Below are 18,530 nucleotides of genomic sequence, written 5' to 3' on the forward strand. Positions count from 1 at the left end.
CTGAGGCCCAAAGAGACTAAGTAACTTGCCCCCAATCACACGGCCAGTGAGAGGCATTAAGCTGGTTTAACAAGAAAATCAGAGATGGGCCAGGCACACTGGATCACTCCTATAATCCCAGCACTCTGGGAGGCTGAGGCAGGTGGATCCCTAGAGCTCAGGAGTTCAAGACCAGACTGAACAAGAGCGAGACCCTGCCTCTACTAAAATACAAAAACTAGCTAGATTAGCCGGGTGTTGTGGCGGGCGCCTGTAGTCCCAGCTACTTGGGAGGCTGAGGCAAGAGAATCGCTTAAGCCCAGGAGTTGGAGGTTGCTGTGAGCTGTGTGAGGCCATGGCACTCTACCGAGGGCCATAAAGTGAGACTCTGTCTCTACAAAAAAAAAAAAAAAAAAAACTAGCTAGATGTTGTGGTGGGCGCCTGTAGTCCCAGCCACTCAGGAGGCAGAGGTAGGAAGATCACTTGAGCCCAGGAGTTTGAGGTTGCTGTGAGTATGACACCACAGCTCTCTACCCAGTGTGACAGAGTGAGACTCTATCTCCAAAAAACAAAATCAGAGATGGATCTCAATGTTCTTTACATAATATTAAAATGGGGATGAGGAAGACATACAAGTATGATAATCTTAAATCCATTCACTTAGTTAAAATCTAAGATCTATTCTAGATCTAATTTAAGTAAGATTAAACAGGCTTCCTAGTCCAAGTTTATTAAAATTCATATTCATCAGCCGTGGTATAAATAAGGGACAATATCGCCATATTAATCCTCGGATAGTTTTTCTTTTTTCAATGCATCAAAAAAGAAAAAACATCCACTGTTTTGCCAAGACACGAAGGGGAAAATGCACTCTCACACACTACATGTATCTTTTGTATTCAGGGAGGTAAATCAGAGTTTAAGGAAGATCATTTAACAGGGGAGCTATAATTTCACAGAGTTCTAAGATTTCGTATAGCCAACTTTTTAAAAAAAATTACTCAAAACAAAGATTATTCAGGTATGCATGTGCAAATACAAACCACCTTGTTGTTCTTATGTTTGCCAAGATATGCTTTATATTTTGTCTTTCTGTTTCAAAATATAGAACTTAAGAGAATAAATTGCAGTTAACCCTTTGTTTCAACATCCCTCAAAATTTGATGACAAAATTTAACCTGAAATCCAAAATAAAACCAGAAATTTCTGTGCCATTTCAGCTTGATCCTAAACTTTTAGCATTTCATCATTTTTCAGTATCTCAATCATTTTCAATATTTTAAACAACATTTTAAAGTCATTAAAATGGGTTTTACCAATCACAAATCTCTGAAATCCACTGAATGTTACTACCCCAATTCAGTGAAAACAGAGTGAGAGTTACCACAAAGATTTGGCATTAACTCAAAAAAACAGTCATAGGGTGGCACCTGTGACTCAGTGGGTAGGGCACCGGCCCCATATACCAAGGTCAGTGAGTTCAAACCCAGCCCTGGCCAAACTGCAACAACAAAAAAATAAAAATAAAAAATAGCCGGGCATTGTGGCAGGCCCCTGTAGTCCCAGCTCCTCGGGAGGCCGAGGCAAGAGAATCACCTAAGCCCAGGAGTTGGAGGTTGCTGTGAGCTGTGATGCCATGACACCTACCAAGGGTGATAAAGTGAGACTCTGTCTCTTAAAAAAAAAAAAAAACAGTCATAACACAGATGAGCTGTTTGGCTTTGGGCAACTTATGAAGCCTCTCTGAGCTTCCACAGCCTCAGAGAAAATAAGAGATTATACCACTTTATGTTTGTGAGTAAACGATACATAAGTATAAATACCTGGGATAGAACAAGAACTGTAAAGTTTCTATTTTCTTCTCTTTTCTCTTCCTAAATGTTGAGGATGGAAAGGTAAGAAAAGTTTGTGATATACTGTAACCCAGAATTGTGGTCCTTAAAGAGTGGTCTCAAGACCAGTAGCCCTGACATCCCCAGAGAGCTTGTTAGACATGCAAATTCCTAGCATGGGCCTCAGCCCAACCTAATAAATCAGAATCTCTGGGGTTGAGTCCAGGAAATCATGCTTTAGTAAGCTTCCAGGTATCTCTTTTAAGATTAAAGTTTGAGGGCGGCGCCTGTGGCTCAGTCGGTAGGGCGCCGGCCCCATATACCAAAGGTGGCGAGTTCAAACCTGGCCCCGGCCAAACTGCAACCAAAAAATAGCCAGGCATTGTGGCGGGCACCTGTAGTCCCAGCTATTCGGGAGGCTGAGGCAAGAGAATCGCTTAAGCCCAGGAGTTGGAGGTTGCTGTGAGCCATGTGAGGCCACGGCACTCTATCGAGGGCTATAAAGTGAGACTCTGTCTCTACAAAAAAAAAAAAAAAAAGATTAAAGTTTGAGAACCCCTGATCTAACACATGTGCAGCACCCTCCTGTGCCCACGACTAGATGTCCCACCCTCTGACCCTTGCTTACCTGACTCTTTCCCATGCTTCTGCAAGTGCGCAGATGTGCAGATTCAACTTTTGACTCCCCTGGCTCACTCCCCACACCAGCGCTGGTTTCTACCCCTCCTGGCAGATAAGAGTCTGCTCCTGCTGACCATGTGGTCATGGCCACATTCTCCACTCAAATCCCACTCTCCTTCGCCAACCTCTCCAGGCATCGTTCTGCAAACCCACGGTACCTGGCGCATGGAAGGATCCCCACAGACTCCAAATTCCCTGCACTGTCTCACTTTTAAGGCGTTTCCATAAAGTCAACAAGGAAGGAAGGTTTGATAAACCCAGCTGTTCTGTTTACTGTGACTGGGTCCCATACCCACATCCTCCCTGCCCGCCCCAGCTGCTGACAGTGGTGGATGGACCCCGTAAGCAACACACTGCCGGCCTTCCTGAGCCGTTCCTTCTGCTGGACCCTCTTTTCAAACCACAGCGTTTCAAGTCGAGATAAAAGGAGTTGCACCCTAACACGAATTCTAAGTGACAATGACAGTGGCCCTGACCTGAAATGTGCAAACTAGGAGTTAGTTATGGGCTTGGGCTGACAGCATTAGCCCATTAGGGAAGACACTCATCACCTACTTTGTGACTGATGTCCAGGTGCCGGCAACCTATATTCCTGTAGAGTGACAATCAGAATGAAATCATGGTCTCTCCTGGCACCCGCTCGTCAGTCCCATCAGAAGCGCACTCAGAGGACTGCTGAGATGCCATCCTGGCAATGAACTCTTCCAACTGCCTCTAAAAGACCAACCACTTCAAGTCAGACACAAGCAAGAACGGACACCACGACCTCTCCGCCATCCATATGAGACCTCGATGAGGAGTTTAGTCTACACGTGTCACAGTGAATCTTTAAAGCAGACCCAGTAATCAAACCAAACTTCAGAACCTGGGGATCTGCTCCCATCTCAGAGAGTGAAGTGAGAATAACCAGCTCCAACGAGGAAGGCAGGCGCGCCCCCAAACCGCACAGGAAAATTAAGGTGCTACAGAAGAACCTTTAATAATACAGAGAAATCGGGCGGCGCCTGTGGCTCAGTGAGTAGGGCGCCAGCCCCATATGCCGAGGGTGGAGGGTTCAAACCCAGCCCCGGCCAAACTGCAACCAAAAAATAGCCGGGCGTTGTGGCGGGCGCCTGTAGTCCCAGCTGCTCCGGAGGCTGAGGCAGGAGAATCGCTTAAGCCCAAGAGTTAGAGGTTGCTGTGAGACGTGTGACGCCACGGCACTCTACCCGAGGGCGGTACAGTGAGACTCTGTCTCTACAAAAAAAAAAAAATAAAATAATACAGAGAAATGCCAATCAGAAATTATATTTTGAGTTTAGTTCTGATCAAAAAATTATTCCATTTCCACGCTCTTGGCTCCAGAAATATTCGATCAACTTACAGTCTCATTACTGCTAAGTGAGAATGCTATTCCCCTACGCTGGGTATAAGTCTTTATCAGTTTCTATTGATATATAATAGATACACTTATTTGGGGGATAAATGTGATAATTCAATGTTCCAATAATCTGTAAAGATCAAATTGGTATAACTGGGATATCCATCACCTTAATTATTTATCTTTTCCTTTTACTAGAAACATTCAAATTATTCTCTTCTAGCTATTTTGACACATAGGCAGTAGATTATTGTAAACTAGTCACTCTACGGTTCTGTCAAACACGAGGTCTTATTTCTTCTGTCACAGTGTATTTGTCTCCATTTTTCTCTCTCTCGAGCCCCTCCCCTCTCGTCCCAGCCTCTGGTGACCGCCAGCCTACTCCCCGTCTTCATGAGGTCTGCTTCTTTTTAGCTCCCACATGCACGAGAGAACATGTGATGTTTGTCTTTCTGTGCCTGGCTTATTTCACTTAATATGATGACCTCCAGTTCCACCCACATAGCTGCAAATGACAGGATTTCATTCTTTTTGGCAGATTCAAAAGGGAAAAATAGTTTTTTGTCTTTATACATTTTATTTCCCAAAGAAGTTAGTTATTTCAGCCACTTAGCACCCCTGCCTCCCCTTTTTTGAGATAAGTCTGCCCTGCCTTCTCCCAAGTGGCCATGACTAGGACCACTGTGCCCAAGCCCCTCCCTTGCAAGCGTGTGACCAGAATTGACCAACTGTATTCAGCTGTCCACAGAGCTTCTTATGTACATTATGATTTCAATTATATAAAATGTGCATGCAGGTAAATTGTAATTAAACAATAACATGCAAACAAACATTATTTTCAAATATTGGTAACATAGATAATTATTTCTAAACGTTAATACTAGGTATCATTTTTCAACAACAATAAAAGAAGAATGCTTGCCAGGTATATTTTCAAATAGCTTGATAATAAATATTGCCAGAAATTCTCCTCTTCTTGTTCATTTTCTTTTCTTCTTTTTAAATAGACAAGGTCTCACTCTGTTGCCCAGGCTAGAGTGCAGTGGCATCATCATAGCTCACAGCAACTTCAAACTCCTGGGCTTAAGCGATTCTCCTGCCCCAGCCTGCCAAGTAGCTGGGACTACAGGTGCCTGCCACCACCCAGCTAATTTTTCTATTTTTAGTAGAGACAGGGTCTCGCTCTTGCTCAGGCTGGTCTCGAACTTCTAACCTCAAGGGATCTTCCCTCATCAGCCTCCCAGAGTGTGAAGATTACAGGTGTGAGCAACCACACACAGCCAGGAATTTTCTTCTTAAAAACAATTAGAATTCGCTTACTACAAGGCAGTTGTGATTATAAATGTTTTACAAATAATACACATTTAATCTCTGTATCAACCCTCTAAGGGAAAGAGAGGAATTCACCACAGGGCCTCACAGGCAGTAATCTCCAGTGCCAAGAATTAAACCTCAGCTGCTGGGCCTGCTCCTTCCCACCTGCAGTAGCTAAACTGATTAAATCTTCTCTCTATACACAGAGCATCTCAGCTATGACCACATTGCCTTAAGTTATGATTTTTGTCAGATTTCAACAACTAAATGAAACCAAAAATTTTAGACTTAGAAATACAAGAAAAGCAAAGACTCATGAAAAATTCCCTATATGGTTATCAGGGTGACACTTTTTTCCCAATAGTTAAAAATTATATTTATTTGTACATTATCTCCTAATGACAATATAATGTATATTCACAATGAATAGTGTTCCACATATAATAAATATCATCAAACAAATCTTGTCCTAGTATAAATAATTAGTATAAAAACAACTGAAACCAGAACCTCGTAGTCATAAGCTACATCATGAATGAGTAAGCGACATCTGGAATCATCATACATTTTCTCTCTACAAAAATTTCAATTACTCCTGGCAGCCATGGACTTCATTATTACTATAAAATAGTAATTTTCAACCTTCAAAAGAATGATATAGCAATGCTCCAAGATTATGAAATTAATGCCAAGCACTTTCCCTGGTATATTTGAATACTGTTCTCTTAGCAAAATATTCTCTAAATTTGTAAATTTTCAATTTGAAATTGAAATCCCACAAGACATTGAACTAAACACCCAAATTCATAGTGAGCAATTATTATTTATTCAAGCCAAACAGCCACATATCGCCAAACTACTAATTTACATGCTCTCTGAAACCATTTCTTTTCAATACATCTGTGAACAGCAGAGGAAAAGTTCCCTGGTTCAGACTATAGAAATACCTAAAAAACCTGAAGATGCTTGAGTTTATTATAATTTTCCTTTTTTACTTCTCTGCCTCCATTATCTTAATTTTATACTCACTAGTAGTTTGGCCTTTCTGTCAATAAAGAGTGCATGCTAGGAATGTCAAACCATACGCAATCCTCACTTCACTCAAAATACGTACCACTTCCAATTTTAGTGAAAACTTGGCTGGATGCACTGACTCACATCTGTGATCCCAGCCCTCCGGGAGGGTGAGGCTATCGGATCCCTTGAGCTCAGGAATTCAAGATCAGCCTGAGCAAGAAAGAGTGAGACCCTGTCTCTACTAAAAATAGAAAAACTAGCCAGGTGTGGTGGTGGGCACCTGTAGTCCCAGCTACTCAGAAAGCTGAGGCAGGAGGATTGCTTAAGCCCAAGAGTTTGAGGTTGCTGTGACCTATGACACTCTACCTGGTGTGACAGTGTGAGGCTCTGTCTCAAAAAATCAGGAAAAAAAATACCTTTAAATATATTTCATCAAGTATTCCAGAAATAAAACACAATTTTTGCCCTAAAATGTTTGCATATTATTAAAAATAAACAAAAAAGATGGTCATCAGAGTTCACTATTTCGTAGCTGGCTCCTAATTAACCAAATGAGGTCCATCTCTACTTAAATGGACTGAGTTGGCAATGCTAATCAATTAGTAATGACTTCCTGGACAGGGCTATCGGGAAGGAACCTGGGGAAGCAGACAGGCATGACCCCGGGGCAGGTGAGGACTGCAGGGCACAGGGCCACCTTGGTGCCAGCCAGCCCTGACACACTTTGGGCGCTTTTTTCTGGCAAAGTGTCAGTGAGTTTGGCTTTCTCCTGACCCCAGAGTCACCTACACCCACTATTCATAAATATTCAGAGACTGCCAAGTTAATTTTAATATTAATTCAATGAAATGTAACTTAAGGAGAGAATCAGCCAGCAGAAGTGAGTGTCTCGCTATGAATCCCCAAGGTAAATAACAGTGGTCTGGGGAAGACGCTTGCTGCTGTTCTCCTTCCAGGTGGCAATGCTCTTTGCTCAGTGACAAGATGAATTTCACTGCCCACTCTTGACAGGAGATTGGGTTTTCTTATGCTTCACTGTACATTTCTGGTTCTGGGAAGAAAACCGGATTTTCTTGGTTTTCATTTTATATATAATTTATGGGAGGAAGTGGAACATTTTTGTGTTTTGCCTTACAGGATACGGAACAGTAACACCACCCAGCCCACACCCTAATACCCTTGGGTGACATTAGCTGCTGCTGAACTTGAGCCAGGACACACACCACATGGCCGCCTGCCAGGCCTTCTCCTACCGGCCCAGCGAGCATGCCTTCGGGCAAGGGTATTCAAATCCTGAGCAGGGCACAGCCCCCCCCCCCCACACACACCATTTAAAACATTATTTTAATATTAAACTTGGCACAAATAGATTATTTAAGAGAACATAAAATTGGCATGAATCTTTACAAAAAAACAGATTACAAAGAAATGCTCCCTTTATGGAAGGACCTGAAAATACACATATACACATCCCCCTTCTTGTGTTCAATCTTCATTTCATTGACCAACCATACTGCACTCTGTGGAAAATTCAGAAGAGCACAACTTTACTCCACTAGTGTGCACAAACCACGGACTGACTCAGAAAACTTGACAGTTATCTTGATATTAAAGGAAGAAAGGGGATAGGTGCAGTGCCTCAGCCTGGATTCCCAGCATTCTGGAAGGCCAAAGCAGGTGGATCCCTTAACCTCAGGATTTTAAGACCAGCCTGAGTAAGAGTGAGACCCCATCTCTACTAAAAATCGAAAAACTAGTAGGGCATGGTGATGAGCAACCTGTGGTCCCAGGTAGTCGGGAGGCTGAGGCAGGAGGATGGCTTGAGCCCAGGAGTTTGAGGTTGCTGTGAGCTATGACATTACAGCACTCTACAGAGGGTGACAAAGTAAAACTCTGTCTCAAAGAAAAAAACAAGAACCAAAAAACCCCACCTCTTAGCATGCTAGGAACAGAAGGAACTTCCTTAACCCAAGGAAGGGTGTCTACAAAAATATCTATTTACATTGAAAGTACTCTCTGTAGGATTTACAGCAAGACAAAGATGGTCATTATTACTACTTCAATTCAACACTGCACTGTGAGTCCAAGCTAGTACTGTACAGCAGGAAAAAGAAATAAAAGGATTAATGAAAAGCAAGGGAGAACAAAAGTGTCATTATTTGTCAATGATATCATAGTCTTCACATAAATATTCTAGGGAGACTTTTCCTACCGAACATATAAAACTATTACCAAATAATGTGACACTGACAAGAGGCATGAACAGCAGCACAGAAACAGAAGCACCCAAAGATGATGACTTGCTGCCCAGTGAGAGGCCAGACTTGCCAGTCCACACTGCGGGGACAAGTCAGACACACAGGGAAAAACACGCTGGGCTCTTCCCACACCCCAGACGCAAAACTCAAATCCTAGTGGTTTGAAGACCTGAACATAAGAGGCAAATCTCTAAAGCTTGCAAAGATATCACAGTAAAATAATTTATGACCTCAGGATGCAGGAGACAGGTTTCCCGAAAAAATGCTGGCAGGGGGTGTCTCATGCCTGTAATCCCAGCACTGTGGGAGGCAGACGTGGGTGTATTGCCTGAGCTCAGGAGTTGAATAGTTCTCTACTAAAAAAAAAAAAAATAGAAAAAAAAAAACTAGCCTGGTGTGGTGGTGGGCGCCTGTAAGTCCCAGTTATTGGGAGGCTGAGGCAGAAGGATCACTTGAGCCCAGGAGTTTGAGGTTGCTGTGAGCTGTGACGCCACAGCACTCTACCAGAGGCGACAAAGTGAGACTCTGTCTCAAAAAAATAAAAAAATAAAAAAATCAGCTGTCTACATTTGTATGGATTTTTGATTATGTCTCATTGATCTATAGGTCTAGACCTCACAAACCACACTTGACTGCTGTGATGGTTAATGTCAGGGGTCAACTTGGCTAAGACACAGAATCCATATATTTGGCCAAACACTAGTCTAGATGTTTCTGGGAAGGAACTTTTTAATGAGATTAACATCTAAAACAGTAGATTTTTTAGACTATGTTTGTTCAGGAGGTACAGAAAAATGGCCAATGTGACGAGAACGTGTTATAAGTCTAGAGAAGCAGACAGGACCTGGCACGGTGCCTGGCGTTGTGCAGCCACTCAGAGATAAGCTGAATGAATGAACACGTGGATGAATGAAGAAACCAGGGTACAGATCCAGCTTAGACACCTACTGGCCAGGTCACCGCAGATTATTTAACCTTCCTAAACCTCTTTATAAAATGGAAATAGTCGGGCGGCGCCTGTGGCTCAGTCGGTAAGGCGCCGGCCCCATATACCAAGGGTGGCGGGTTCAAACCTGGCCTCGGCCAAAACTGCAACCAAAAAATAGCCAGGCGTTGTGGCGGGTGCCTGTAGTCCCAGCTACTCGGGAGGCTGAGGCAAGAGAATCGCTGAAGCCCAGGAGTTGGAGGTTGCTGTGAGCTGTGTGAGGCCATGGCACTCTACCGAGGGCCATAAAGTGAGACTCTGTCTCTACAAAAAAAAAAAAAAAATGGAAATAGTCACATCTGCCCCTTGGAGCTGCTGCGAGGGACTAGACAACATCCCAAAGAATGAAGTACATAACCAGGGTCTCGGGGGAGCCCAGGAACCCCCATGGCACTCACGGTGAGACCAGAGCAGACCCTGAGTTTGCCTCCCTGAAGTTTAAGAATTTGCTCTGCGATGAAGGCCAAAAGGGAATCCTTTTGTTTAGCATAAAAATTCAGATATACAGAACTTTAACAATTTTTACAGTTATTTAGGAAGAGAGTATTACAATGAACAAGGCCATTAACAGCATATACGCAACATTTCCAGGCAAAAGAAGAGCAGATGCTAAAGTGGAGAGAAAGGCCCAAGACAAAAATCAAGACAGCCCTGAGCTGGCTGAGAGGACAGGAGGGGCTGCACTGAAAGGCAGAACGGACAGATTCTGCAGCTGAGGCAGCACCGCAAGTGACCGCAGAGCCAAAAAGACACAGGCTCTACCCTTCTCAAGTCACAAGCCAGGAGCATACAAATGGTAAGACTCTCAATTTAATGAGAAAATGCACAACTGCACACAAAGAATAGGGCACAGACACTTGAGGGGTTGCTACGATCCATTCACCCAACCTGCATGTTACCAAGAATTAGAAGGGCAGCTCTGCAAATATTTGGCATCCACAGTGATGTGAAATACACCAACCCCTTGTAAGGCGCCCCTGGCAGTTTTCAACAACTGAAGAATTAGATTATGTCTCTTGGGTTGGGGGTGAAGGTACCTGTAACTCCAGCACTCTGGGAGGCTGAGGCGGGTGGATTGCTTGAGCTCAGGAAATTGAAGACCTGCCTGAACAAGAATGAGACCGTTTCTCTTAAATAGAAAAACTAGCCCAGCATGGTGGCAGGCACCTGTAGTTCCAGCAACTCAGGAGGCTAAGGCAGGAGGATCACTTGAGCCCAAGAGTTTGAGGTTGCTATGAGCTAAGAAGATGCCATGGCACTCTACCCAGGGCAACAGAGTTCAAACTTTGTCTCCAAAAATAAATAATAAATAAATAGCTGGGCGAGGTATAATCCCAGCACTTGGGAGGCCGAGGCGGGCAGATTACCTGAGCTCACAGTTTCAAGACCAGCCTGAGCCAGAGCAAGACCTCATCTCTAAAAATAGCTGGGCCCTGTGGCAGGTGCCTGTAGTCCCTGCTACTCGGAAGGCTGAGGCAAGAGAATCACTTAACCCCAATAGTTTGAGGTTGCTGTGAACTGTGACTCCACAGCACTCTACCAAGGGTGACATAATAAGACTCTGTCTCCAAAAAAAAATGCCTTAAAGGTTAATTAGTCCATATTTCAGCACATCCTGCATAAGAATGTTTTAGATCTTGTAAGTACCTTGTTCAGATATACTGTGTCTTCCGCATGAGATTGTTTAAGACATGTTAGTTTGGAGGTGACATCTGGATGCTAATGTCTTAAAACAGCTATAGGATAAGGACAGGACAAGGACAGAAGTGCACTCACCCACTCAATATATACAGCTTGTCACATGTACCAACTGCTGTGCTGGTACACAGCACCAACCTGCCCAGAATTCTAGAAAACCACCCAGGGTATTAGAAAAAGACCCAATCAAAAGCCCGAGCAAGGAGTCAAAGATGAGGGCGGGGGACAGGAGGATGTCTTCTGGGAATAGCCTGGGAGAGAGACATTTTGAAAAAGAAGTGACAGAAATACCAGTGTCACGAAACAAAGAAAATTGATGGTACCTGTCCCAGATGAAAGGCAACGAAAGAGACGCAAGGCGTAAGGCAGGGAGAAAACTGGAGGAGGAGACAGTTCGTGGATTCCCAGCAGAGGGCTTGAGTTCCAGACGGGGCAGGCACTGAAAACACACTCTCTCTGAGCCAAGAGACGTGGCATCCTCCTCTCAAGGAGCCGCTGTAAGGTGGGTGTGGTAGTCATAGAACCACTTGTGTCACTCAGGAAAACACCCACTTAAACCATGAAGCTTAGCGACAGCTTGTTACACAGCAATAAATAACCAACATAAAAATATATACACAATTCAATCCTGTACCTAATTCAAAATGCAACCAACAGAGAACTTTGGGGCAGCATTCTGCTGCCTTCTCCCAACTCTTCTTCCATTCAAATAAAGAAAAATAAACTAGTGTATGCAAATATGAGGCCATGGAAGACTTCATAAATTGCCATTTTTCTTCACATTCACTCAACTAGCTTTGATGGAAAAGTGAACCTATCCTTGGATCTGAAAATAAACAAAACAATATGTATGTTTTGGAAAGTTCCTAAGGAAACTCTGTTTCCACTTCATCTACAAGAGCGCCTCTGCTTTTCCTAAGAAACCCCTAGCTTTATTTGCCATGAAAATGACAACAGTTGAGTAGGAAGAACATTACCTATCTACTGGCCATGTCACATCTGGAGACAAGTAGTGGGTATGTGAGGAGTCCCATATGACCTGCTGGGCTGGGAGGACCCGGGGAGCATTGCAACTGCAGTCTTCTCTGCCATGATAGGACCCCGGAGGACTAGACTTAAGAAGCTCCCAGAGGCAAAATCATACTTGAATATGCAATCCTGAAAGACTAGCACAGACATCATCTCCCAGACAATCCATAACAACAGCTGGTTCTCACACGGCCCTGTCAACAGTGGACAGAAGTTACCAGAATACCTGAATGAACAAGGTGCTGGTTCCTTTGTCACTCTGAAGATAAACAGGCTTTGTCTAGGAATGTGGGATGTTACTGCTCCCTTCTAATCTGGAATTAGGATTCAGATTAGATGGGAATGAGAGTGAATTTTTCTAAGATGAACAAAACACCTGCAAGAACGGTTCAAACTCAGACAAGGCCTGTGCAGAGTTTTCTACATCAATAGTTTTCTACACCAATGGATGTCTGGGGGTAGGTGTCAAAAACAGGTCCTTGAAATAGTGTCCGACTTAAGTGACTCCATCCAGTTTTGTCAGCTATGATGCATCTTGAGTCACACTGCTGTATAAACTCTCAAGTGTTGTGTCAATCTAGTGCCAGGAAACTCAACCATCAATAGGATCAATAAGGCACAAATGGGAGAACACGTCTCTCTCTGTGGATGGAGGGCTAAGAAGTAACCAATTCCTAAAAAGGCATACAAAGTTGAGTATGAAAAGTTTTCAACAGACTTAATATTAAGCAGGAGAAAACTAGAAACTATTATGAAAATTTAGACCTCGTATTAGATAATCTAATGCCAAACTAAATCTCTTTCATCTTCCTTGGCAATTGAAGGTGATCACATAAGCCTTTGCCTGAGCAAAGAATTCCTCAGATTTTGCACTTTAAAAAAAAATTTTAACACTCAATTTTCATAAAATGATAGCAATAATTTACTTAAAACCGTATGATAATTACAAAAATAGTTCTCTATAGGCAACGATGGCTATAATACCAAGGCAGAACAGATGCCAGGGAGCATCATCTGTAGCTGGAAATGTTTATCAGATAACTCGAATCTAGCACCGGAAAGCAGATTCATGGTGCCCTTGAACTGTGAAGCACTTGAAAGTTACCAGGTGCGGTGGCTCACACCTGTGATCCCAGCACTCTGGGAGGCTGAGGCAGGTGGATTACTTGAGCTCAGGAGTTTGAGACTAGCCTGAGCCACAGCAAGACTCTGTCTCTACTAAAAATAGAAACACTAGGTGGGTGTGGTGTTGGGTGCCTGAAGTCCCAGCTACTTGGGAGGCTAAGGCAGGAGGATTGCTTGAGCCCAGGAGTTTGAGGTTGCTGTGAGCTATGATGCCACAGCACTCTACCGAGGGCGACAAAGTGAGGCTCTGTCTCAAAAAAAGAAAAAAGAAAAGAAAATTGAACTACTAATAATAACGAGGCCCCACATCTTCACCCCCGGAAACAAGCCTTGTTTGATGTAAGTGCTTTAGGCCTCAGCCACCACCCGCAGGAGGAAGCCGGGAAGGAAGGGACGCCCACGCACAGGAACAGCAGCCCAGGAGCCCCAGGGCACTTGGGACAATTTCTTTGGCCACATGTCCCATCAGTAAAATTTAGTGTGTTCTAGTGATTTCTACGCCTTTTGTGGAGGAGCTTGGCCTGCCAGAGTCTAAGTTCTGAATAAATTCAGAAGTGAAAACTGATGAGTAAGTAAAAAATAACAATGAGATCACAAGGTATCAGAAGCTCTGAGACAGTTAAAAAGCAGTGACAGGGATCAAAAGAATACTCATAGCTCTACACACCAGTAACAATAATGAAAATAACTTAAGCAAATCATAAATCTGACTATTTCAGTTGTCAAAAAGTGGAAAACAAAGCAGAAGGAAGGAATAAACAAACACATAAGCAAAAAGCAGTAAATTAGAAGAACAGTAATTAATAGCAATAAATCCAAGAGCTGGTTACTTTAAGAAAAAAATACCCAAATAACTGGGCAATTAGGTAACTAAACTAGAAAGAGAGGGAAAAAAAGAAAAAGCACAAATATATGAAATAATCAATGAGAACAGGAAAACAACCACAGATATAGTAGAAAGAAACACTAAAGGTTCGTCTTGTCCAATAAATTTGAAAACACTGGGTTTTTTTCCAGGAAAATAAATATAAACACCAAACTGATCCCCCAAAACAGGGAAATCAGCCATGTAGATACCAAAACAGCTACTCAAGAGCAACTCCCTCCCAGAAAAAGTAAGAGATCAAACCATAAATGAGAACTCCACCAAATTGCAGGGAACATACAATTAATTCTAATGATACTTGAACTGTTCCAGAACATGAAAAGAATGAAAGCCCCAAATTCTTCTTAGGGAGTCAGCTTAACATTGCAACCAAAATCTAATAAACAGAGCATCAAAACAAAAGGGAGGAAAAAAAAAAAGAAACTAGACGATTCTCACAAATATTAATGTAAAAATTCTAAATGAAATATTAACACATAGAATATACCAATCTATGTAGGTTTCATGCCAAAGGGGGGTTTCATACCCCCCCTTGGGGTTTCAATTCAAAATTAGTAAGTCTATTAATAAAATTCATCATATTGGGCAGCGCCTGTGGCTCAGTCGGTAGGGCCTTGGCCCCATATACCAAGGGTGGCGGGTTCAAAGCCAGCCCCGGCCAAACTGCAACCAAAAAATAGCCGGGCGTTGTGGCGGGCGCCTGTAGTCCCAGCTACTCGGGAGGCTGAGGCAGGAGAATAGTGTAAGCCCAGGAGTTGGAGGTTGCTGTGAGCTGTGTGAGGCCACGGCATTCTACCGAGGGCCATAAAGTGAGACTCTGTCTCTACAAAAAAAAATAAATAAATAAATAAAAATAAATTAATTAATTTAAAAAAAATTCATCATATTAATAACTTATGGGAGATTGAAAATGTATATCTAATAAATGTATATTTTATATATATCAAAAAATACAGAGGCAAATGAATATCGATGTCTATTAACTCCAAAATGTAGGAAATGATATGCTATTTTTACCTTCAGATTTAAAAATAGAGAAACCGTAGATATCTTTTAGAAACAACCCTTTTACAACCTTCCTTCCCCAGAAACAATTACTATCCTGACATTGGAGTAGACCATTCCTGTTTTTACATCTTGAACACACACATACATATTCATAAATGCAATATATGTCGGTCTGTGGCATTTTTTAAAAACTGACGTAAGTGATACACTATATGTCATGTATCATACCTCTGAAACTTGGCTTTGTTTCTCTAAATACTGTCATCAAGCTTTAGCTATGTTGATATGTGTAAGGAAGATTCCACTTCATTTATCTTAACTGCTGGTATAGCAAGCACTCTTACATAAGTAAATCATAAAAATTATAATATAATTAATCCCCTACTGACAGATTTTTGTATTGTCACCAATTTTCTGCTTTTACAAAGTATGTTCAATGAACTTGCTTGTAAACACAGGATTTACAAGAGGAGTCTTGAGCTTATAGGGACTCAGAGGTTTAAGCTGACATGCCTTGTGCCGATGGATCTCCTTAGTGGCACTGTCATTTTACACGTCCCTGGGTGGTTGGGGCAGGAGGATCCCTTTAGCTCAGGAGTTCGAGAGCAGCCTGAGTAAGAGCGAGACCCTGTCTCTACTAAAAATAGAAAAATCAGCTGGGCATTGTGGCCAGTGCACGTAGTCCCAGCTACTCAGGAGGCTGAGGCAGGAGGATCACTTGAGCTCAGGAGTTTGAGGTTGCTGTGAGCTAGGTTGAGGCTATGGCACTCTAGCCTGGAGCAAGGCAGAGACTCTGTCTCAAACATACATACACAGAACTGCCATCCTAAAATTATAACTGTTTTTAAAGCTGGTTATCTTTACGAAACATTTAAAATCCAATTTACGATTTCAAAATTAAAAATAAGGATTTTGTCAAGCAAACAAACACTGTTTTTAATACCCATGGACAAGTGTACAGTAACACAGAGCAGCCAAGGCAAGGAGAGGCCTGACCCCCACCGGGGAAGGTAAGGAGCTCAGCGGTTCTTTCAAAATCCTGGAGAAGTAATGGAGAAGTTACCCTTTTCTTGCAAACTGTTGTGGGAGACTCAGGGTTGTTCGCAGGAGGGAGCTGGGGAAGAGGTGAGAACACAGGGAGAGACCAAAGGGCATCTCTGCAGTGAGTACTGTACTCGGAGACGAGAATTAATGATACAATCACTTTTAATCCCTAAACCAGGCTGTTGCCAGACCCCACTGGCTTCCCGGTCCAGCTGGATTCCGCTGCCCTTCGGGAGAGGAAATTCATAGAAACTATCAAGCAGGGCCCCGGGCAAGGCCATGGCAGGGCTCCTGATTTCCACTCAAACCAGCCAACTCGTGTCCTTTACTCCCACCGCTCATTTTAGGCAAACTCTGCCTGTTTACAAAGGGTATCATCCAAAAAATCACAAAAGGAATCAAGTAAGAAGTCTAAGCAATCGGGGGAGTCAGTAAAACTTTGGAGGAGGGTGGGAGGCCATGAAACAAATACCATCAGGACAAAAGGAGTCTTTAAGAATGGGATACAGTGTAGCGTGGAGAGGGAGAGACAGACAAGGCTTAAAAAAAAGTCGGGATACTTCAGATAAATCAAACCAGCACACACAGCTTCTGTTGGCCCACAACAGTAAGCCAGCTCAGACAAGGGGCTCACAGGACCCAGGGCTACTCCAGCCCACGGCAGCCCCCACCTCCTTCCTCATTTGAATAGTATTTTAGGAATGTTTTGTCAATGTGTCTGATGATTATTCATTTCTTCTGCATTCTTTCCTTGCCAAGAAAATTAGAAAACTACGGTCATAGTAACCATTTATTTTAGAAGTAGAACACACACTCACAACACTCATGTTGACCTTTTAAATGTTAAAATGCAGGTATTTGTCCATATTTCTTTAAACAAAAAAAGTTAATTTTTAATCTTTTGTTAATTAAACAAAAGATGTTTCCCATGCAGAATCTAGGCATTTAGTTAAAATTCACAAACTTGGATCTCAAATCAAGTCAAAAGTAGAAACAGAAGAACGGTAGATACCCATACAGAATTGAATACACCATGCACTGTTCAACCGCTACAAAGACAAAAAATGGGCAACAGCCTGTGACAGGGATGAAGAATGTGCAAATTAAAAGGTTCCTCTTAAATCACCTCTTATATACTTAACAGGTATGTTTCATGACGTAAGTAAACCAAACAAAAATACATCATATTCCCTCTGGGTGTCTATCATTTCCTATGTATGAAGGCTCTTCACCCTCAATCTTAATCTAAGCAGTTTAAAGCAAACTATTAACCTGGCAATTTACTGAAATAAATTTACTTTCCCCCCAAGATTTAGACTCAGCTGCAAGGCTCAAAGGTGAAAAAGATACCCAATCAAGGTCTGTAAGGTACACATTTGTGACAATGGACCACTCATTAGGGTTTAAGTCCATGAAAAAGCACTAAAACACGAACTTGGAAGAGCTGGGGCTCTACTCTGTTGCTCCAGAAAGTCTATCCTTCATCTTCCCCTCACCTGTCCTCAAAAAGGGCGGGGAATGGAGGGTGCAGGGGGCAGTAAGCAGAGTATTTGTGAGAAGTTCCACAGAAGCCTGGACAGGGTGGAGGCTGTGGTACGAGGTCAAAGGGTTTTAGAGCCAAAGACAGCGATAAGGGAGATTCAGAGCACATCAGAGCTCTGCCTCTAGAACTTACTAATAAAACACCAGAATAAGGCAGAAGTGACAGAATCAACTAGGCTTTATTTGACCAACGAATATGCACAAGACATTGCTTTTTGTGTCCTGTGAGGGGCCTAAACAAATCATATATGTATGATTTAACTAAACGGAGCCTGAAACCTATTTTGGGAACATAAAATAGAAATTCTGAAAAAAATAACGTTCAAGGAGTCAAAACACAATACACACTTAATTTTTGTTGTTTTTAATTTTATTTTTATTTATTTATTTATTTATTTTGCAGTTTTGATCGGGGCTGGACTTGAACCCGCCACTCCCGGTATATGGGGCCAGTGCCCTACTCCTTGAGCCACAGGCGCCACCCCACACTTAGTTTTCATACAGATGCAACTCATACGTTTGTAAGAGGCCAAGGTGGGAGGATTGCCTAAGACCAGGAGTTCCAGACCAGCCTGGGGGCAACACAGCAAGACTCCATCTCTACAAAATATAAAAATACAAAATTAGCTGGGCATGGCCATATGCCCCTATAGTTCCAGCTACTGAGGCTGAGGTAGGAGGATCACTGGAACCCAGGTGTTTGAGGCTGCAGAGATCTATCATAATCCCAGTGCACTCCAGTCTGGGAGACAGAGCAAGACCCTATCTCTT

The 18,530-nt window shown here is 42.7% G+C and overlaps 1 protein-coding gene across 3 annotated transcripts in view; it reads right to left on the reverse strand.

The window, feature by feature from the left end:
- WWC2 (WW and C2 domain containing 2) overlaps window positions 1-18,530 on the reverse strand; it is a 154,237-nt gene that overhangs the window by 119,484 nt on the left and 16,223 nt on the right. The window lies entirely within an intron of this gene.

The sequence above is a fragment of the Nycticebus coucang genome, chromosome 1, assembly GCF_027406575.1.
Source record: "Nycticebus coucang isolate mNycCou1 chromosome 1, mNycCou1.pri, whole genome shotgun sequence".
Taxonomy (NCBI): Eukaryota; Metazoa; Chordata; class Mammalia; order Primates; family Lorisidae; genus Nycticebus; species Nycticebus coucang.